At 33.0% G+C, this 25,083-nt stretch overlaps 1 protein-coding gene across 11 annotated transcripts in view; it reads right to left on the bottom strand.

Moving 5' to 3' along the window:
* The window catches only part of LOC100648958 (inositol-pentakisphosphate 2-kinase), a 78,060-nt gene that overhangs the window by 43,409 nt on the left and 9,568 nt on the right, over positions 1-25,083 (bottom strand). For 3 of the 11 annotated variants that reach the window (XM_048409854.1, XM_048409809.1, XM_048409840.1), the window contains exon 2: positions 11,741-11,862. The exons of 5 other annotated variants lie outside the window; for them this stretch is intronic. The gene's annotated coding sequence lies outside the window, so the exon portion shown is untranslated. 3 more of the 11 variants (XM_048409818.1, XM_048409843.1, XM_048409848.1) reach the window with 3 other exon arrangements.

Here is a 25,083-nt window from a genome sequence, read left to right as displayed (position 1 = left end):
ACTATACTATACTATATACTTGTCAATTCGTCAAGTTTAAAGTTAAAATAAGATCGCAGAATTAAAAGTTGGATACGACCGCAATGTCTTTCTGCAATTAACCCTTTTAAGGTAGCGGCATTAAGATTATACAACCATTATACAACCATTTACATATACACAGACTGTTGTTGTTAAGCATCCGAGCAATAATGCAATAGGAAACCGTATGAATTATATTAATTAGTACTTATTGTTATTACTGATTGTTATATACATACATATATGTACTTATAATATTGTTAGTTGTTAATTCACCCGTGTACATAATTATTATTTATTAAAGATAATTGAATTTCGTTTACACTTTACTGATAGAGATGTGATAGTGTAGATGTAGATACTGAAACAATGGTAATTGACGTACTGATGCACTTGTGACAATATAATAACTTAAGTGCGTAAACAGAATGATTGAGGGATATAAGGATTGAACACGATTGAACAAATATATGTTACGATTTATAGGAATATCATTTCTACAAAAATATAAAAAAAAATTAAATATACTGCATGTCGATAAAATAATAGTAGAGCATGTGCGTTTATCGAACCTACAACCATTTAATTTATATAGTGATATGGTGAAAATAATCGACACTGTTTAATACATATGTATAATACATATGTAGGTATGTATAATAATATATGTACAAGTTACATACAGGCGACCCAAAAATACGTCAAGCGGATGAGAGATGGTTCTTTGTGAAAAGATAAGAGAGAAGTATACAGTAAAATTTGTTCGTTCGGGGCTTTGTTTTCGAAAAAATCAAGTTTGAAAATTCATCAGGTATAATTGAACGTGACAAATTCCGGCCTGGATAGAACTAAATAATCGACAGGAGGTCATTCTATGTGTGAAAGTAAGTCGAAAATGTACGATAAAACTTGTTCGCAAGAAGCTTTGTTTTCGAGAAAAATAAACTTGAAAATGTATCATACGTGTGGTATATTCAGGCCGATTCTTAACTAAACTCTATTTTCATGAAAATGAAACCTTAAACGGAAAAATGTTATTCTCAATTTTGTACTTAATTTTGCATCTACAATAACATCCTATTGATCGTTCATACGTATCCAATTGGTAATTAACCAAGTTCAAGTAGAAAAAAATTTCATTTTATATTCCTTTCATAGCGTATAATATATAGTATATAGTATCTAGAATCCGTTTTCACGATACAACGATTAAAGGCGGCACATGCCTGGTTACCATCCATAAATCGTGCCGAGAATGAACATTAAAATTTATGTTAAAAAAGAAAGGGTTACAAGTATATATCTATGAAACATACATATGTATGTATAGTATACACAGCTTAGTAGATGTAATTTCCATATCTAATCTTACGGTACAAATAAATCTAATATTTCTACCATACGAATTGAATTGACAAATAATTATAAGTTACAGACTTGCGTATATTTTTGTGAATTGTTTGACAGTTTTTATAACTTTACAAATACACGTCAAATACAGTAGACAGCTAACTTATCTGCAATTTATAAAATTCCAATTTGTGTTTTATTACCAAATTTGTTACTGTTATGCTATTATAAAAGGATTTGATATTAATTAGTAGCATTAGTGTTAATTCCATAACACTGTTTAAGAAATTTTAACTTTTTTCCGATGACGCAACCTTCAGTAGATGAATCTTGTAAACTTTTGAGCTAAACACGAATCTGCAAACCGTTTCTTTCCCAGAAGCTACAGTTATTGAAAAAAATCAGGTTTGAAAAAATTGCAAATTTTCAACTTGTTCAAGATGTTTTGTGCTTTTTACAGTAACAAATATCGAGTTGCGGTTGAGACGACAAAATTCTGTGGACTCTCCTGAATAAAATGATATGTACTGTTACTGCATTCTAAATATTTAAATATGTTTAAACGATGATCAAGGCGAAAGACACCTAGAACGCACCACTTTTTGCTTACATTTTCCGATTTATTTAAAAAACTAAAGGACCAGGAGAAAATCTAACATTATTACGCGATAGAACAGACATTTCTGCTAAGGAAAGCATAAAGAAAAACTAGAAAGTCATCTTTTGATTCCAATGAAAAAACAAAGAAGTTTGGCAAAACACGTGGCTGCGGCAATGGTACTCAATGCCGGCGACTAACGACCGCGCGCATTTAACGGTTCCGGTATGCCGAACGGAAGGTAAAGCATCCGTCAACATTGAGTACCACTGTCGCCGCCCTGTATTCTGCCAAATATGGTATTACGTTTCGCTTTTGCATTTAAATCAAAATGCTGATTTTCTAGCTTTTCTTAATACTTTTCTTAATTCTTTCCTTAGCATAAATCTGTTCTATCGCGTACTAATATTACATTTTCTTCCAGACCTTTAGCTTTTGGAATAAATTGAAAAATGTAAATAAAAAACGGTGCATTTAAACACCTATAAATGTTTATAATGCAATAACAGTACATATCATTTTATTCAGGAGAGGTCACAGAATTTTTTCGTTTCAATCGCAACTCGATAATGTTACTATGATATGCAATTCTTCTTAAAATTGATTTTTCCTAAACCTGTAGGGTTTAGGAAAAACCGGTTTGTAGATTCGTGTTTAGCTCGCAAAAGTCTACAGGAATCACCTACTGAAGGTTTGAAGATTAGAAATTAGATACATGTTAAACAATGTAATGAACCATGTTCTGAAATCAAAATCTCAATGATAATCTTATTATTTATTGTTATAAGTGAATATCCGATAGATAGTTTGCTTATCTTTTCTCATTTATTTTTTGATCAAATGTTCAAATAAAAAGTTCAGTGTTACTTTCTGTCCTTCGACTATAATTTTTGAACAATTCAAATTTATCAAAATCTAATATGAAGATTTGCTAGATTTAAAACTTGTTAAATCTCTTCTCTTTTCATTGTCACACTTTTTAATTAAGTATGACGACTTGTAATAATTTTTGAAGCCATAGCTGCGCAAATCATACAAACTGAGGAAGCGATAGTTTCATGAACGTTACTGATCTCGTCCAAATGCTTACTTTACTGCATACATATTGCTATTACTAACGTTTGCGAACCTCTTGCAGAGAGCGAAGGATTCGTGGCTTTATCGTTAAAGTGTTTACCAAGAACTGTTCCCCGAACCGTTCCGACTAAACCTGCAGTCATCGAGATCTCAACTATAGCACCTTCGTAGCTTGGCAAACTTCCACGACGAACGAATATCAACGAACAGTCATAGGGTCGATTTAAAAATAGGATGGTGGCTCGTCCTTAGAGCCCACGTTACTTAAATACAGGTTTTCGCACAAGAAATCACGCTTCGGGAAAAACAAGTTCAGTATTAAGAACGCTTTTTATAATATATCGTTGTATTTGTTGAAAGTTGAAAGGCGAATAAACTTTGAAAAGTAGGTTTTCCTATCGATATCGGTTTTCGTTTCAGAATTATAATAGTACACCCTGTATACAAATGCTATATACAAATGCCATACGTTAGTTTTCAAAAATTAATTTTATCATATCTTAATATCGCGCATCCATATGTACCTGCTTATAATCGTGATAATAAAATCAAAGTTTAGTTTTCTAATTAAATTACACGCTATCGAAGATAAGTAAGAGTTCGAATACTTTTGAGCGATTATTTAATAATAAAGCGATATTTTACTAGTAAATACTAATTTTAAATAATATAGTTCTCTTTGTAATATGTATATATATATATATATATGTGTGTGTGTAAAAAATATCAGGATATATAAAATAATCACATGTAATATCAAAAGCTCTTAAGAAAGTATTATCCCTAATATGTTTGTACTTAAATACGAAAAGCGAAAAAATTGTCAAATGATTTTCAATAAAAGTAGTATTGCAAAGCAGAAAACGAATGGAATGCCTGAAACCTTACGGCTAGGGGGCGACTAGGGTAAAACGAACCATATGGTCGGTCAAATATAGCAAACTCGAAATTCGCCGGCACGAGTATAAACGGGGTGCTGTATATTCAAATTATGGAGTGACCCTTCTCGAAAACTTGACGAAGGGGAAAGGAGGAATTACCACATACAAACCAGCAGGCTTGCTTCTCTAAAAATCAATAGCGCTGCTTCAACCTGGTATACGCTGATTAATAAAGCTAGCAAAATTCGCTCCAAAAATATTAATTTCCCATTAACTTTTTACTAAACAAATATTACTCCAAGTATCGCTTTAAAATTTTGAGAAAAAGATATCACGAAAGACGCGAAAGATACGGATAATACGTAACGCTACCGCTCCAAAAGTATCCTATTGTAGTATCGTAACACTACTTTAATTAGTTTATTAATGATAATTAGATTGAACAGGTGTTAATTGAACAGAGAATAATGTTTGTTAAACATGAACTAATCGCAGCAAACGTATAATAATTAACACAACTGAATAATTAATCAACGACTCTCATCAACGCAATCCACACTCTCTGACATCTCAACTCATACTGCTGTTAATTCGTTTACTGTCCCCTAGCAACCCTTTGTCTTTTGTCTTAACCTCATTACATACGCGCTCACCAACCGCTTGTTTATAATCCGTACAACACCCCCTAGGCCCCTCATCCATGATACTACACTATTATTTCTAATGATACGATACAATTACGTTTGAATGTTTGAAAAGTAACTTGCAACGACAAAATTGATATTTGTAGATGCCAAGCTCTATGAAACAGTTTTGTTATTTGAAAAGCTTTTCATCTTCGAGTTACTTAATTTCTACACTATGAGGCAGATAAGTACACTACACAGCAAGTAACAATATAAAAAGGTGACAAATGTTGATTTCCCATTAATTTATATATGTACACATTTTAGTGATATTCACATAAGTATTCGAATTCAAATAAGTATTTGACATAAGTATGTATGTATAACCTATTCCAGAGAAAATAATGGGATTGACACTCTATTATTAAATTATTAATTGAACCCTTTGTTTTACGAATCCCTTTGATAGTGAACTGAAGTAAGAGCAGGTTTTAACATCATATCGGCTAAAAGATACTTTAACATTATCACAATTTGTATTTAATATTTGTATCACAAATGTATTTGATAATGCTCAATTCGAAGAATTCGAGTAGTGTTTAAACAAAATTTCTCACAAATATAGTTTATCTGTATCTATATCGAGCTGAAATTCTAATCCATACCATGAATTTTCTCGATATTATCTATATTATAAATTATAAATCAACAGATTGAGTTTAGATAAGTTTTCAAATAAATATTTATTTTATACTTTATAATATTTTATATTTTATATTTTATACTTTCTACCATGCCAAGTATGGTAAAGTGAATTTTACAGTAGCTTTGAATACAATGAAACAAGCTTTACAAAAAATGAGAATTGTAGAATATAGGGAGTAGAAATGGATTTCCATGGACAAAAGCAGACTACACGATTGTAAAAATATAAAAAAAGACGCGCGACGACCCGCATATGGAAACCTATAAAAGCGGGCACTTTTTTTATCTGGCCAGAACACAAACGCGTCGCATACGATATCCTGCACGCTGCGCTGGCAAGCTGCCGACAGGTTTGTATCGAAGAAGATCATGCCAAGAAGGACAGATTTCTTGCGGTTGGTAAGAGTCTGACTCCATACTCGTATCTCTTCTTCTTCTTCTTCTTCTTCTCTTCGTATTTGCTCTCCATCTTCTACCAGTTTTGCCTTTTCGGTATCGTCTCTTGCTTCCTTTCTCGAGTTTCTGGATACCTCTACGATGCGACGCATAGCCTCGTAAACCGACACACAACAATGGACCAATTTCACTACTTCGCGGTGTGACTAAGAGATTATCGATTCGTTTAGGGAGGTCAATTTTCCAACCTTCTTCTACGAAGTAGCTAGTTTTCGATTCATTATTACCGGCTAAAAAATAAATTTGAAACAGAGTAGTGAGAAATTGTTAGATCCAAGCAATGACTATACCTACGAGTTTCTCGCTACATCTTAGAAAGTCTATAATTTATGTATACCATCAACGTATCTAAGCGTGCATCTAAACATGTCAAGAAGCACGAATGCGGAATAGAAGCGAGAGACCAGAGATCGACAGTCCGGAGGAAACGAGGATGTCGATCTGTGAAACCGGTCGGGTCGGTTGTGTGGCCCAACTACGTATAATACAACTTATACAACGCAATGTTCAAACAATCTACTGTGCAGAGATGAGAAAATGGCTGAGTAAAGAAGTGCGGATTTAATTCGCTATTTCTGATAGATTCAACACAGACATAAGGATAAGCACGCGTAATGTTCAAAATGGTAAAAAAAAAGTCTCATATATACAAATAACAGCATATAGTGGTATTGCGGTATAGCGGTATAACGATATAGCGATATAGCCATATAGCAACGCATGACTACTCCTATTGCGTCCATTTCTGGCTATCAAAACATGTATCGTCATTTTGACTAATTTTGTAATATCAGATACATTCACAACTACGAACTTCTCCCTATATTCTATACTTCCTCCTTTCTTATAAGTCTGCACAGTAACACTCTTATTATTTACCTACTTTGTTTACATTATTCGCTATTTATAAAAATTGCTCACATTAGCAATAAAATCAATAGGAGCTTCTGAAATTGATCGTAAATATTTAATATTTATGTACCTACACATCGAAATTAGTACGTATAATGGTTCTAGTATTAAGTATATTGAAAATTGTAATACATGTTGCATGTAGTACATGCATATTATGTATTATATACTAGGCATTGCAAAGAAGATCAAAATTGAGTTTAATTTTGAAGAGTTTAATACAAACTCATTGTAATAAACATTTAAGACCAGCTAGTATTCGATAAATTATAGATTGTATTCTATAATGCTTTAACGAATAAAAATTACAATCCATATTCGCTGAAACGTTCTAGAAGAAATTATTCAAAAGACAATATGTACTAATAAAAGTGTAAGAGTTCCACTATATGTTTCATTAATTATCAATCGTATTATACAAACATTCTTAATCTAATGTTTGATTAGTATTTTCTGTTCTCTACAGTTTCCATTCGATGTACACAGTATCTAACTAAACAAAGATTTTGTTCAATCTGATTTTCATTCTATATATATTTCAGTACATGGTCGGTTAAAAAGTATTAAATTAAGCAAAAGTTATGAGAATATTACACATAATTTTTAGTTGAAAATATGTATTGATTTCATTAATATCGTATGTACAATGTAAATATGTACATATATTTAGCTGCATAAGTAGTTATCGAGGTTGAGATCAATTTTTCTATCTACGATAAAAGAGTGGAAGGAAGTTATGAAAATACGACACGCGAGAGTCCGAGTCCTGCAAGTAGATAAAAAATCGAATATAGCACATGTGTATTGTGTAGTGTATGTATCAAGACGAAAGGAGGCGTGAAGGCTTGGCGATTTACTAACATCAGGGCCATCTAACTGTTTTGTAGATGCATCCTACTTTTCTTTCGGCGCGCGCGAGGTGCTCAACTCAAACCACGGATCGGTTAGCTGTTTGATTTGGAAATATATAGAAATCGGAGACGAGAAACATACATGGTTTTACTTTCGAAACCTGCCTTTCGCCCGGATTTATCTTTTGACAGATTTTTACCTTGTTTTTCGAACAGAATGATAACTTGCACAAACACCTTTATCGTTAAAACTGCAAAGTAGAAACTGGTTTTCGGTTAAACCTACAGAGCTACTCATTTCACAGCTATTATGCAAAAATATGAAGCTTCAAATTTTTAGTCGATATTTTTAGTTAATAAAACAACGTCGATCCGAAAACAAAAAGAATAACACTCGATAATTCGATTCAAGATACGATAATCGAATCCTCTATAAAAATGTGTAATCCTATTCTATATTTTCATGTAGATGAATTTTCTCCGCGTTACTTTGCGTGACACAGAATCGATTGTTCGTTGTTCCTACTATTATCCTGGCATGACAAACAATGAAATAGGCGTGGAACAAGTTAAATAGAGGATGAAAAGAACGGAAGGCTAACAATAAGAGAGAATGAGATGTTGAACTCTTAAGCTCAAGCGGTCGCAGTCGTGCGATTGAAAATGAAGTCCGAGATGCGCGCACGCGCGGCCGTGTATGTGTATGGATGTGAACGTGAACGTGAACGTGAACGTGAACGTGATCGTGAACGCGAACGCGAACGCGAACGTGAACGCGAACGTGAACGTGAACGTGAACGTGAGTGCAGTGGTCCAAGTCGAAGAAGCCCATCAGGGCCGGTTAACTTAACTGTTAGATGGAACCTCCCTCCATTCGAAGAAAACTCTTCGTTCTACTTTTTTTTTCTTCCCCTCCTTTCTGATCCTTGCGGTAGATCGGAAGCGGTGCTCAGCCTCCGCCAAGTATATCTTACTGCTACTAAAATTCGAAGATTCTCTTATACTTATACACAGGTTTATAATTTAAACGATAGAAGGTAGAAGAAGCGGAAAGAATATTAATAATCTTTACAAAGCGACAAAGTATGTAATCAGAAACAGCTCAAAGCATTGACCGAGATTAACGAGTAGCCTCTCCTGTTTTCGGAAAACAGAAACTCGAGTGAGTGACGCTTATGTAAAAAGTAAAAGCTTATTGTCTCGTCTGTGTTGAACAATATTTACGTGTGACATGATGGTCGTGTAATGAAATTTTTATTTCGATCACGGAAGGTATGTATGGTACTCGTTGAGAAGGCGTCTCTTGTAACTTTAATACGATTCTTTTTCTTAATTCATCATTTATTCACATTATTGAAATATTATTTTATTCTGTTGATAGCGTTTCGCTATTGTAGCCTACAGTCGATATTTTATCACATTGCTTCGCGAGAAAAATTACATATACAATTTATCAATTAAATATTACATGTATAATATTATATACATTATATACATAATAATATTATATACATGTATAATATTATAATATGTATAATATTATATACAGTAACATTTAATTAAACGAGTTAGTTAATTTTGTTGTTTATCAGTAATCCTTACGAATGTAACTATATATAACTTTACTTTTACTTTTACTTTTTGTTTTTATTTTATTACGATTGGAAAATCATTTGTAGTGTATTTTATTTGCAATTGGAAAATTGCGCTTAAAGGTAAATTCAACAGAGATGAAAAATAATGGAGATGATAAAAAGATCACAGCTTTGTTTTTAAAAGTTATTTTTACATCAGCTGTCGGAAATTTATAAAGAAAACCAAAATGTATTCGGGCTACGACCATGTCTTATCAAATGTGTCTTGTACATTCTTCCTCTGACAATGAGTGAAAAATTGAACGAGAATGCATATTATGTATGTAGTATGTATATCGGGGGTCGAATAGAGTATTACGTATACATAAAGTATAAACATGACCAAAGATTAACACCATGAGAATGCAATTATATTCTCAGAATATGAATATTCATCATAAATTACAATACGACGCGCGATTATTTGTACGAAATTGATATAAAAAACAAGAGAAGTAAATCCGTATTAACAAAAATTCAAGGGCTACAATTCTAAAACAAAATTTTGAATATGTATAATTCAGTGTCTGATTAAGAGCTGATTAAGAGCTGATGAAGAACCATTATTGCAAACGCGTGTATGTTAATTATACATTGTGTGATGGTGACAATACCTAGTTCATGACTCGTCACTATTATTATTTTCGCCTGCTATTCGAAAAATAAAAAAGCAAACTTTATTGTATATTGAAATTTGAAATGAACTTTTATTCATATTTATTTATGTGATCTATTAGTCAAATAATTTTCACGTATAATTTCGTGATACATAACATACCTCTTTCTTTTAAGTAGACATGTTTAAAAATGGACCACCAATTTGTAATCAGAATAGTGATCGAAAAACAGTGTCAAAAGTAAACAGCAAAATACAATTAAGCAAATTTTAGTATTTCGACGTGACACTGATCACGTAGCACGTAGGACATTACTAGATCGTTACACTGTAGTAAACACCAACAATAATAATTATAATTTACAATTCATATATATTACATATACTATAATACATATACGACAAAGCTTCGTGACTTTTCGATATGAAAAACTGACGATTTAGTCGGCTAGTAATAGTAATTTATAAATAAAATAGTTATTTATAAATAAAAACAAAGAAATATTGTATTGATGATTAGGAACCCTCGTTTACTCCTGCCATATTATTATTTAAAATTGTTATCTCAACTAATAATGAAACACCAGAACATTTAAACGAACTAACTGAACACTTAAACTGAATTAACAAAAGCGAATATTGAATATATATGTATGTATTAATTGAATATAATAATAATAAAAAACGAAAACAGTTAAACGAGATGTTAATTTTGGAAAAATAGTGTCGAAAATTCATGAAAGAACAATTAATGGTTTTGATAGATAAAAAAAATATTATTTACTAATAGACGAGGCCGACCAACGCGTATAATATTCTACAATGATCAGGTAGAAAGTGAATAAATTAGGTCAGAAATTCAAAACATAACGATATATGTATTATCTATTCTTTTGGTTCCTATTGTCTGTTATGGTTATGGTTGTAGTTTCTATGTAATTAACTGAGGTAATTTTAAGAAAGTTTTGGAATCTTAATGCTATTATAAGGAAGAAAAATTATGTACAAATACATTCTACAATTCTACATTAATGAAATGGAATTTTAGTTCCGTATGTATTTTACTTTACTTGCGAGATTTCTACTTTTTATTATATTTTGCAAATAAACACTTATTTTGTGATAGTTCCTTAGGATTATTATTAGGATTATTTGGCGTACCGTCTTGACCGATGGATAGATTTTGGTATATGATAGGGTAACGGGACGTAACAGATACAGTACGGATTCCCGAATTTTGTTATATCGTTTTGCGTATATCGTATATCGTATATCGTACTTTGTACTTCGTATTTCGTATTTCGTACAAATCATACATTGTACGTATTTAACTTAATAACAAACATATAAATTTATACACTTTTCTACATATTATTCGAGAGTAATTGAAATGAGAAGAATTTTGAGTGAAAATTTGTTCTTGTAAGATAAGTGAAATAATTTGACTTTATTGTTTATGATTTTATATTACATATATCGTACATATGTACATATATAATGTACAGTATCGGAATAAAATAAAATAAGATTCAGGGAAGAATATTTCAACGAATTCGTTTGAAGTGTTAATTTGTTCGAAGGAAACGAATCAAATAAGTAAAAAGGATTGAAATTATTTAAAATTGAGATTAGAAGATGACCAATAACAAAACAGAAAACAAAACAGTTTTCCAATTTCTGCGTCTGTAGGGAAGGAAGTTTCTGGAAGAGCGTCGGTGTTAATGAACAGAAGCCTCCCGTTCGAGCGTTCCCGGGGGAGACTAGGTTAATGGTTATGGTTAATGTTAATACATTGCACAGAGTAGGTTTCATCTCAAGACTTTCTCTCGAGCCGAACCGCCACGCTGCTGTATATTTACTTAAATCGAAATAATGTCGAATAAATTACCCGGAGCTGTCTACTGCTCTTGGAAAGTTGTTCGTTTTGATTCGTTTCATTTCTCTATTGCAACCTGCGATAGAAGCGATATTGACAGCCATTTTGATGCTCGATCCGTGTTCGAAACTACGAACCTCGGCGATTACGATCTCTTGTAGTTTCAGTCGTTGTTACGTCGCGTGAGACAATTCGCACGCCATCCCTCGTTGTCTGACCGTCAAAGGCCCGCGCACCGTTATTCAGACCCTCGATAAACCTAAAGAACCACCATAAAATCATTTTAACGTAATCTTTATAACTTAATCTTATTATCTTGCAGGAATCTTTAATCCTGCAAGTATTGTCGGTTTATGGATGGTCCTTAGAACAGTCCTTAGGTTTATTGTGCGATCTTACAAATTATGGAGAAAGTGGGTAGTGACCTAACGATAAAAGCGGGTTTTCGCATGAAAAATGTCACACACGAACCACGTTAGTAGGAGGCTTCATCCACCTATTCTCATTCATTAACGTTGATCATAACCAATGGGCATCGCGGATCGTTACCCTCACTTTCCTCTTGAAAAGTGTAAGCAACGAATCAGCTTTCTTCATACAACAAACACACTCACCCCGAGCTTTCCTTCGTAATAATACGAGAACGAACTTCACTTGTTCTCTGGACTTGAGCTACAACTACAGAACAGTCACAACATTTCTAGACTTGTTCCACAGTAACAGTCAGTAACAAATCGAGTAACAGATCGAGTAACAATCGAGTAACAGTCTGAGTCAGTAAAAAGTCAGTCATCACAATCGCCAAGTCGAAGACAGTCGATCGATGGAAGTCTTGTCATCATCAACACGAAAAGAGTCTCAGGCCGTACTCACTCGTAATTTGGCAGTCAACATACACACAATTGTATCCAATATTGAAGTTATTTAATTGTTGGAAATATATATATTATAACCTGTTAAAATCAGCGTTATATTCACTTAGCCACCCCTATTATCCTAATCGAAATAGGGGATTGATCTATTCGTGGCGTCAATTATTCGAATCGTAACGGGAATTTACGACTCCCGTTGACGCGCTTCTTCGAAATCGCGTCTCCCCGCGAACGATCGAAACAGTCGTCTTCGTTACTTTTCCGCAGTCTTGGAATCGTCAACTTGGCAAGTTCGGTTAATGATTTCGACGAAGAGATTTCGAACTCACAGGCGTAATACCTACATTTTACAATAGAGAAATACGGTACAGCCTCGTTTCGACTAGTCAAATACCTAATTCAAATAACTTGACTTGTGTTCGTATAAATTAAGCGGTAATTTAAATTATAGTCAACCGATTGCCAGATTATCGCTTAATTAACATAAAGTATAAGATGAACTTATTACTCGATTTAGCGATACAAATGGATATGATTTACGAATGAAAAAGAAGAATCTCCAAAATAGGAAACGAAGTTGCCGCAACATTACTTCAATTATATCAGCTATTTAGTTATTTCTTTCCAAGAGAATAATTTTTGACAAGATTCGCGCTTAAAATTTAAAAGTTATCGGACAACTTACTACATACATACATACGTAAAAGTAAAGTGTAAAGAGAGAGAGAGAAGCTACTCGATAGAAAATCATCACTTGTCACGTAAAAAAATTTGAACGCGAATAACGCAAATAACAAGATAAAAGTAAAAAGCGAAGCATAAAATAATGATTCCCGTTGTTTCGATAAAGTTTTTACTGAAATTTATCGTATCAGAAGCCTAGACTAAAGTCAGCTTAGCTGGAACGCAAAATATCATTTTGCGTCAGTTACGGCTTCATGTTAACTAAAATATGTTGTAGTAAATATATGCATGTAGATATGTGTAATATGAATTAAGATTGTAACTTATGTGTGTGTATATTTATATGTACTAGCTGGAGAAATCAATTATTTTTACAATGATATCGAATCACCGTTATGATGTAAAAAGTGAGATTAACATAAAAACAATTAATGTAAAAATAATTAATCTATGTAACAATAATAGACCGTTGTTTAACTAAGTACCTATATACGTAATTGTATTACAAAAGAAAAGTATTTCAATTTCGATATTTCCTTAGATTAGAAATAGAGTAAATATAAAGAGAATAATCTCACAACATTTTATGTTTTATGATAAATATACATTTACCGCGTGGCTATTGCCAAACATCTAACTTTCCCTGTGCAGAGAAATACCTTGGAAAGATTTGAATAAAATACGAAACAACGCAACGTATCGTGTGCAATTAAAGACGCTATACTAAAAGCACAAAAAAAAGAGAAAGGAGAAAAGAGAAAAGGAGAAAAACGAAAAGAAAGGATACAGAACAACCATACAGACTTTTAGAACTGACCCAAATCGGCAGCCAGTTTCAAAGAATTTCCAGCAAACTTTCTCGTAGACTCGTAAAATTATAACGATTCATTGACGTCATCAGAGAATTTCGTTTGTTTTTGTCTTCAGAAACAGAATAAGAACATGCTACAAGCGGATTTATTTAGTTTATAGTCGCTTTGTCGTGTGCAAACAATCTCTCTCTCTCTCTCTCTCTCTCTCTCTATATATATATATATATATATATATATATATAGTCGCATGTCGCATATGTACATGCGAGTATGTATATATTATACACAATATACAGGGTGTATAATGCATCTGGTACAAACCATAACATCAAATTAAAGTTAAAGCGATAGAAGATAAACAAAATTTCGTTAGGAAAAATTAAATGATGCACCTCAAATCTTCAAAATGGAGGCTTTTTAAAGATTTCAAACGCAACTGTGTTTTTTAAGTGCAAACACTACGTATTTATAATTTCAATTAAACACTTATCATTTGAAATTTATAAAATCACGCTTCAAATATTCTGCCTCCTTGGCCGGCGCTTTATTTAACTCTTGAACTATTGTCCAATATCTTGGTAAAGCCCAACCGTTTTCGCTGCGATTCAGTTCAGCTGCGTTTTCATCCAATTCTGGGATTACGGTAGTGTACTGATTATAATTATTCGGATACTGATTGTCCAAAGGTGGACTTCTAAGTTGTCGATTATTGGAATGCGTAATCAAAAATTCTTCGATTCTTGAGACATGGAAATATTGTTAAAATGTGGTTAAAATAATTGAGCAGATATTACCACTTGTTATCGATTTCTGAGATCAAATCCACCTTTTTCTGCCGCATGCGACATTCTTGTGCCTTTTTTAGGGAGTCATTACAATTTTGTCGGTGGTTTACCAAACGAAGGGACGTTTGTTCCAGTCAAAATACAACTTATTCGAGAAACTATTGCCTTAGGGAGACAAAGACAGAAAATATTTGGAAGATAAGAAACGGTAACTGAAAAATACCTTTCCAGCACGACCAGACGAAGGGGGAAAATCAATTTCTGTTCTCGTAAAATTTCCTGGAACGTATCCAATTAAAGGAAGGTCACAGAGAATCGGTTGATTTTTTTTAAAGAAAACGCGCGAGTAAAAAGTCGGATCTCTGCGAGTCATCAAACAGAAACATCCGAGAAAACTAAGTCCCGTTATCAGGATGGATAACGGTGATAATAAGCGGCCTTTGTCTGGACATTTCGCAGTCTCACTCCGAGTTCTACTTTACCATTTATTAATCTGCCTTACTCAAATCAAATATATATAAAGTTTCATGTAACGATCAACGGTTACTAGAAGAAACGATTATTGTTTCAACCTTGACTTGGTTTCGTCGTTCGAAACCAACTTCAAAGTATACATATGTATAACAAAGGTATAACGACTCCTTAATTGATATCGCACATGCGTACGCGTATTTAATTTCCCTTACGCATTTCCTTTTGATGGTGGTAATAAGCATTCCATTATTTGTCACAAATAACTGCTACTCGTTTACCTACATACCCACGTCACTCCTTACTGTTTTCCGATATTCAAGAAGAAGAAGAATTTCATTAACTACGAGTAATATAGATATACACCAGCCATCACTGTTTGTGTTTTATACTGTTTGGTCAAATGTAATTGTACGTCTTTCAAAAATTCTATCCAAAAAATTTGCAGAAAATCTCCCAGTGAAATATTTGTTTTTGCGGATCAACATAAAACGTCGTTGTAAAAATAGATCGAAAATTATGCGGTTGTGATCTCAAGAACGGAAACGAATCGGAGAAATTTTAGCTTTGTGAAAATGCATTTTTCTCGGATATACAACATATGTATATACATATAATACATAGAAAAGCACTTGACGCAAGATTTCAAATTATCCTTTTTCGTGCAGATTAGTTAACGAGTAATTCAATCAAACCGAGAGTAGTAACGTACAACGTTACGTGGCATGGTAGTGGCTAATGATGAATAACATCGCGCAAGATGATAAAGTATAAAGCAGAAAGAAAGAAATTTGAATAAAAGAAAATATTCGCAATTTATCGCCTATTACAATAATCGAAAAACTGTATACTCGAATATTTAAAGTTAGAAAATAGACAATTATCTAACGATCGTTTCAACAATTCTATCGCGCAAAACTTCAAGATTGACTAAAGCTGAAATGAGTTATCGCGTCGTTCGAACGAATCGATTTTTATTATTAATAATTCGCCATTTACACCCCACGTAAGCCCATGACCTATTACGAACCCTTCTTGTCTCTTATTTGCGTCACCTGTCTATTTTATTTTATGTAACCTACGTTACTGCAAAATCGATCTACAGTCAGTTTATTTTTATACAAATAAAGCGACATCTTCTCTGCTCTAAACCAATTATAAGAAGGAACCTGCTACTCGTAATTCGTTACTTGAATTTTGGACGCGTCCAGCTGATATCATATAACTTTATATCATCGGTATTTGTGTCTATATAACAAAAATTTGGAATTTCTCCTAGAATGCATCGAAAGAATAACTTCTATTTTATTTAATAAATAAATAAATTTTATTTACGCGTACAAGCATATTTATCCTTAATACTGGACATAACTACCATATCATCGTATTTTATCCAATATGATTATACACAAATGTGATTAGTAATTAGTAATTTTCAAAAGAATCAAACAAGCAAGAATTCCAAAGCTATAAAATAGAAGATAGAAGAATCGCAAAAGTGCAATTGAGAAAATAGAATTTTGCTCAAGTATTATATAAAGGCAGAGGGTATTATATTATGTATGTATAAAAAATAGATAGAACATGGATTTCATTGACGCTCGGTGTACGGTCTCGCGTTTCTCACGCTCTTATTCTTTAGTAACTGTTGTAAGTTGTAATTTGTAACGATTCCGGCATAGCATTGCGAAAGGAGATCCAAGTTGGTTCGTTTCGACGAGGAAAAAGCGGCATTGAATGTTGCCGATGTGGTCGATTGTTAGAGTTGGAAACAACATATACAAAGAGCAACAATAAACGGGTCGACGGGGATTATTTAACTAACGGTAACGGTATGTATCGATCGCCATCGTCATCGCCATCGCCATCACCATCACCATCACCATCACCATCGCTCGTTCGACGCGATGGTCGAGCTCACCGGACTGGCCTAATTGTCGTGAAAATGTTTACAGGAAATCATGTGATAAAATCTTTCGCTTCACGCTATGTCGCATAGAGTTACTATATGAGTTTCAGATTCTCTATTCCGATCAATTGCGACGTTGTGTTGCAACGAAATATAATTTAACGATGCCCAATTGAAATAGAATTACGTTATACGATATACTACATCGACTCATTAAAATAATGCAACACCTAACACAGAAAGCTTTCATTGATTTATCATAATTACATTGGTAACATTTGAAACTAATGCGAGAATATATACGAAATGTACACACGGTTCTAAGTTTAAATTATGACTAATAAATATCATTCGTTTTTTCATACAACTATTTACTACCCTCTTTCCCAATGCTAAAATCGCGCAGGTTTCGATCAAGCAAACGGATATTATTGAAAAAGAGATTACTTGCAAACGCAAGCAAATATTAACTTTTAACATAATTTAGCGATATTATAACGAAAGATAGGTCAAATTATCTCTACCATAACATAATCTATAACATAAGAAGAAATAGCTAAAGAAGTATTGAATGCGATCAAAATGCTCTGATGACGACGAACATAATCAAAGTGCTTGTAACGATAATGAAGTGATTTTGAAGCGGTAAGCAGAAAGTGGTAAACAAAGAATTTTACTTCCATCAATGCTATCAGAAGTCAGAACACACCTGTCGGATCGTGATGTTTCTTCGAGTCTGTCCAAGTGGAAACAGCAGAAATGCTAAAGGAAAAGGACCAACTACGACAGACGGAAAAATATCAATTTCCTGATTTATGTCGTTGCGTCATCGTATCGGTTCCTCGCAACGTTTGCATTCCCAATTACCTGTGTTCCTCCATTCTTCTCCTTTCTCTTCTCCCTCACTCCACTATATATAGTACACAGACTTATTCATCCAATGATTCAACTGGTAATCACCTGCATAACCTACCAAGAATTGAATTAATTCCGAAAGATAACTTGACACGATTTTCTATCCTCTAACATCTCTTCTCGATCTCAAAATAAAATATCCTGCATATACACACGTAAGTATGTATGTATTGATTAATGGGGAAGAGGTTATATTTGGAATGTTTGACATTTCCATTTTCCACATACATTTGGAGACAAAGCAAACTTTCTTCTCATTTTTTCAAATCCATATATATATATAAGTATATGTACATATACATACATATATGCTGACTTATAACAGATGTAAATATGTACATACGAGTATAATAACATTGTATCCATTTAGCAGACTTTTAGCAGACTATTATTGGGTCATTTGAATTCAAATAATCTTGTATCTATTATAATTTCCAAACGACATTTTTTCATCCTCGTTTTCCCTCTAAATGTTTCCTTTTGATAAAATCAGTCAACAATATAGCGCTGTAACATGCAATTTTAAGTCGTTCTCTTGTATCTACGTAAAGTTAAATATCTTTTTTGCAAACATTTCATCATTTTCCTCATAATAGCCATGATATATGTATAAAATCGTGATTGATAGTTGTTCCGTTCGTTCCTTTATACACACATATGAAACAAGAAAGTGCGTATATTGACTTGCGCGTGATATTAGATACGAGTCTCTGAAATTTTGTCTGCATAAATAAGGTATGTCTTATAAAATTTATGAAAAAAACTTATCTTGAAAACTGACACATAATACATTGGGTTCTTTGAATCCAACACACGTATATTAAACATGAAAAATATAGAAAATTGTGAGTTTCCAAGTTTTCATTTTTCAAATAGTGTCATTTTCTACTCTATTTTTAACATTATTTACACACTACTTCAAATTCTTACGATTAGTTGAATAAACAAATCTTAAATAAACACTGGTTTCATATAAAAATGATAAAGGTATTAGTTCAGGTATCGGTATCAGGTAATTTTTAAAGCACAGTAAAGCAGAAAAATAACTTCTCCACGATGCATTGTCTTGAGGTACAGAAAGAGAGAAATAATTGAAAATCACAGTAATGATTATGGTTGGAATTGGGAGGAAGAAGAAGAAAACAAGAACGGTTTAACAAGTTTTATTTCCGAGGGATCTGTGAGAGAGCAGTGTCTTTGATCGTGCCACGAACAAAGGAAAGGACCTGAGATCTGGCAACAAGGGAAACCTTTCGAAAAAGATACGGATACACCATAGTAGCGATGATGGCAGTAGCGCGGAGCGGAACGGCAGCGGTGGCCAAGCACGGTGCCTCCACCCTCCAAAAAACATCTGTCGGGCTGGAGTCGAACACACAGGCACACAGGACACGCCCGCATGAGCGCTCGTTCGAACTTTCTCTACCAGCACCAGCTGTGCTCTGTGCTCCACGAAAAATACCATCGTTTCCTAAATACTAATCACCGAAAAACCTATAGCATCTAGAAAATACAAGTAAACTGGATACGTCATTTTGTGAATCTCCTGCGGCAGAATCTTGCAAAATTACAGGTTCTCTGAAACAACGTGTGATTTCTGTACCGTTATACAGGGTGGTTGGTAACTGGTAGTGCAAGCGGAAAAGGGATGATTCTACGCAAAAAAAGAAATCGAAAATATAGAATAAAAATTTTTCGTTTGAGGCTTTATTTTCGAGAAAATCGACTTTGAATTTTATTTATGGAGCCATATTAAATCAATTGTCTATTCTGAAGAAATCGCAAGTTGTGAGCAATTGAAAGAAAAGATTATTGTAGCCTTTCATACTTTAAAACAATCGAATACTTTAGGAAGTGTTCATAGAAATTTAATTAGAAGAGCAGAAGTATGTGTTCGGCAGAATGGGCAACATTTTCAGCAACTTTTGTAATAATAAACTTTATGATTACTTCATATTATTTCATTATGTATTCCTAATTTTCCGTTACGGCGAAAACAAACAAACGGCGATAATATCCATCGAGACAACGATCTACAGTGAGATCCGTAATAACGAGACGTGATAAAGTGCACGCGTACCGAACGAAAATTCAAAGTCGATTTTCTCGAAAACAAAGCCTCAAACGAAAAATTTTTATTCTATATTTTCGACTTCTTTCTTCGCGTAGAATCACCCCCTTTCCGCTTGTACCACCAGTTACCAACCACCCTGTATAACGGTACAGAAATCACACGTTGTTTCAGAGAACCTGTAATTTTGCAAGATTCTGCCGCAGGAGATTCACAAAAATGACGTATCCAGTTTACTTGTATTTTCTAGATGCTAAAGGTTGCCAAAGGTTTCTGTTTCGGAGGACGTCCGCGATATGTAGAATTCGAGCTTGAAATCATAATGGGTGCATGTTTTGTTGATAATATTCTAACATCTCGAACATCTCTCCGTTTAAGCATCACAATACCGTTCTTATCTTCTCGTGTTATCATTTCACCTCTCTTCAACTGGTACGACATTACGAAATTGGGCATATATATTTTGTTGTACCGTACAGTTCCTATACATGCGTCCTAAAATTTAAAAATTTGACTGCTAAATGATAGCTCGTATAAAAGTTGTCGACGAACAAAGCTCGTCCTTCATTTAGCAATTTATCTGCAAATTCAATGCAGACGTTTTCAGCTATGCTAACTTGCTTACTTTCAGTGATATTTCGTCCGGAATATACTTTTGCAGACCATGTGTAACCTTCGGTGGAACACAGTTTGAATAGTTTTATACTATACTTATGTGATTTCGTCGGTATGTATTGCTAGAATGTTAGTCGTCCCCTCCAAGAAACTCGTCGTGTCTCGTCGATTACAATATCTTCGCTTGGTGAAAAAATTTTTTAGTAATTGTCTATCAATATCTTTATAAGTGGTAAAACTTTTCCAAGTCTGCTTTTCTGTTCCATAGTTTTGTTATTTGCAAAATGCAAGTTTGCTTATAGCAATTCAAAACGATTACGGGACATTCTGCTGCGTGGAAATGGAAAGTTGTAAATAGGGTTCGTTGATAAATTATTCTTATATTTTTTTATTACCTTTTAACATAGTTGAATTAGTATAGTTAAAGTCAGTATAGGTTCCCATTCCATTAATTACCTTTTAACGAATTATAGCTCTGAATTTTACTAGAATATACAACTTTCATCGTTTACATGAAATTTTGTTCAACTTGAACAAAACACATTTACAGAAATTAAAATAAAAAGCAAGACTAATTTGTTTGTATTTTTACAGTCCATTTGTCTTCAATAAAGTATTGTTCTATCCTTATATTTTTTATTCTTATATTTACTCAAAGTAAAAAGTTTGGGAAATTATAAGAATGTATGATATGTACGTAATAATAATCTGAAAATATGATAGCAAGTATGTTATAAAATGTATAATGTAAATTAAGAAGTCGTATATATATATTTGTTTCCCTTACTTTGCATTAGTGCAGAATATTTATCTTCTTTCTTATTGATGGTTATAAGCTTCGCAGTTAACTTCATCGAAGAATTATAGCTGACGTGTGATAAAAAAAGAGAAATAGAAAATAAGCACTATCAAGCAATCGACAGAGGCTGCTAAATGACATGAATATGACAGGAAGTGGTGCCTCCACTCAATTTCTTGTGGGTCAGGAGCGTGGGTAGAAGGTAGAACCAAGTAACTGGAGCGCCCCTCCTACTCCTACAAACCTGCCCCTCCTCATTTCTACTTTCACCCTTCCTTACCGATCCTTCTGCGCTTATCCAGCTCTGTAAATGTAAGATACATAATACTGAAAAACATCTGCTGTACGTTCGTTTATCAAGAGCGAATATTCAGGCAAAACTATTTATAATTGAACTACGTAGGAAAGATTTCTGAAGTATCATTAATGTCTATTGGTAAGAATATCTTTAAAATAACATTGAAATGCCATCATAACTATGATATAGTGTGCGATTGTACATATAAATGTTAATTATCGAATAGAGAAATAATGAACTTTGCTTGTACTTATATACTTACTTAGCTTCTAAACTTACTAACTTCACTTGAATTCAATAATGTGAAATTTCCCTTGAAATTTAAATTACCTTAGAAAAAGTATGTGAAAAAATTACATCACAAATAAATAAGAGAATATACAAAAAAAGGAGATTAAAACATGTTCTATTACTTTATCTATTATTTAAATAGAATTGCTTGTTTATAAAATTAGATAACAAAATTGTACTCTCTTTTTTAACCTCGACCTCCTTTCCACTAACACATGAAATCGAGTATAAGAATAAACTATAATATCTGTGTAAATTACAAAAGAAAAAGCTTTTGGAAACAATGAAATTTTCGTGCACGAACCTTTGTCCTTTTGTAAATGTTTGTAAATAAAAAATCAAGATATTATTGCATCGTTGTGCAATTTGCGTACCATGTAACATGGACTTTTTAAATTATAGATGATACTCCTAAAATATAGCTTCGAACAACGGGACGGACAGCCATGTTTCGGACAACATTTGAGCTCCGCTTGTTCAATACACGTTTACACACTGCTGTTTTTCTTCCATTTTTGATGCGTAGAAGAAAAATCGGACTCCGGTCGCCGGGATTCGAGAACCCGCGTCCCGTACGTTCGTAATCTAAGGCCCTAACCACTGCGCTGCCGTCCTCCGACACTAGTTAGTGTCGAGTAGTGGTATTTGCTGTCAAGTGCCGCCACATAACTTAAACGTAATAACATTCTCCTAATCTTTTACAACATCCTTTTTATGCGTATACCCCACAGTAAACTTTACGTGATTGTTTCAGTAGTTACATTTTTATTTTTATCTCTCACAGTAGTAGTAACGCAAATAAAACCAACCACTACAGGTGGTCTACCGTTAAATGAATAACCTAGCTTAATTATCTTTTAAATTTTATCTTTTTTTGGTGATAAGAAAACAGTATCAGAAGAAAACATTATTTTGTTTCGAAAAACTAAATATTATAGTAAGCATATTTTTTTTAAATGGTCAGTACTACATATTAGTAGCATCATTATATATATTTCTAATATAAAAATACTTGTGAAATGAAATTCATGGGAATTTCTTATTGAAAAAATCATATCATTTTTATATTTAATGTTTTATTTTTTACGAAATGTAACACCTATACTCTTTACATAAATTATGTAAAAATATTTTTGAAAAACAAATTTTTTAATAGAAAATTCGTAATAATTTCGTAAACTGGATACGTCTATATAAGTAAATCTCACTGACATCGAAAAAATCATATCAGTCATTAATTTCCCATTAATTTATACACTTTAATAAAACTCATTTGTGAAATTCGCTAGAAATTAATCAAAGTAACTTATGACCGATGGTATATATACATATACGTGTATAAGTAACTTTCAAGTTACTTGACGATACACGTATGTACATTGTACATACATATATAAATACATAGACGGTTATAAAGACTGAGAATGATATTGAGCAGCGCGGACGAAGCATCTTTAATAATGACGAACAACTTCTACAAGTCACCGGTATAATGTAGAGCTTGTTCTACTCCTGTTTTATCTCATTGCAACCGGTTTATGAAGAAATTACGCATGGCATTAGCCATTTACAGAACAAAATGAGAGTGCACGGTGTCATACGTACCTATATTCAATCAGCTGCATTCTTCTGTTTCGTAAACTCAAGAAGATACGTTCTATATTTCTTACTCCTATTTCCAATAAATTCTGGCAAAATATTACAGTAGTATTTATGTATATTGATAAAGGATTCTATATTATATATATATATGTTGCAATAAGTTGTATTAAAAAGTTTTATACACACACACACACACACATTATGTAGATACTTGAATCCTCTGTATGTCTACAATATTGATATTTGCTAGAGAAAAATTTTTTATTATTTTTATTAACTTTTTCATAAAATAAAGCGAAATAAAACAAATTAGGTGGCAGAAAATTGATAATCAATATACCTATAAACAAATTCTTAATGTATCGAACTCAAATATAACAACATTATATTACATATAATACTCAATATGTAGATATATGTTCCTCATTTCGTTATTCCAAGCAGATGTTATATTACTATTGTCAAAAATGAATTTTTATGAGTATATATAGTATATAGTGTACGTTCAGTTACATTCAAATTAAGAGCGGCAGCTGATATCGTTACGAGAGATCGCTTATTGCATTACACGCTCCAGGTGTTTGGTAAAGCTTATCGCTATGTTCTGAGAGTCAAAAAATAGGACGCTGTCACATCGATTCTTTGTCAGTTTATGAGTTTGTTACTAACCTGTTGTTGTTAACCTACTTATTATATACATATTACATCCCTAGTGCACAACTTGAACAAGAAACATAACCTCGACTCGCTTTATGCTACATACCGTAGTAAATAATAGATGTTTATTTTAGAAAACAATTGATGAACAATTTATAATAATACACATTATTTATACGAATTTATAATAAGACACACGTTAAATATTACGCATATTCATTCAGCTGATAGTATCTACGTAAACTGGAAAAATTTATTCTTAAATTGATTGTAAATATATTTAGTTAGCAAACACTAATCTATTAGACGCAATGAGTTCCGTTTCTACTTGAATTTTTCTCGATTTTGTTCTTTCTCTTGGAAACTAAACAGGAAGAGGTTCCTGATAGCAATAATGATAGAATTTTAATGCTATTTTAAGGAGATTTGACAACTTCTCCAATTATGAATTGTGCTCGGTATTGATGTGATCCTGCACAAGTAAACAAGATATAATTAAACATCAAAGGCTGGTGGTTATGCTAGGCTGATGAGCGGCCGGAACAGAAGCGCAAATCTCTTCATATTTATAATAGTATAGGTATACTATACTAGATAGAACGTTTTCTAAGAGCGCACCTTTTGAATAAGTGGTAGAATTACGTGGGACGAGAGTCTCTGTACGCGTGAATGATCGCGGCTCGACTCGACTCGTGGTAA

Source organism: Bombus terrestris, chromosome 2, assembly GCF_910591885.1.
Source record: "Bombus terrestris chromosome 2, iyBomTerr1.2, whole genome shotgun sequence".
NCBI lineage: Eukaryota > Metazoa > Arthropoda > Insecta > Hymenoptera > Apidae > Bombus > Bombus terrestris.
Note: the sequence above shows the minus strand (reverse complement) of the source record. Positions and strands in the feature narration are given on the sequence as shown.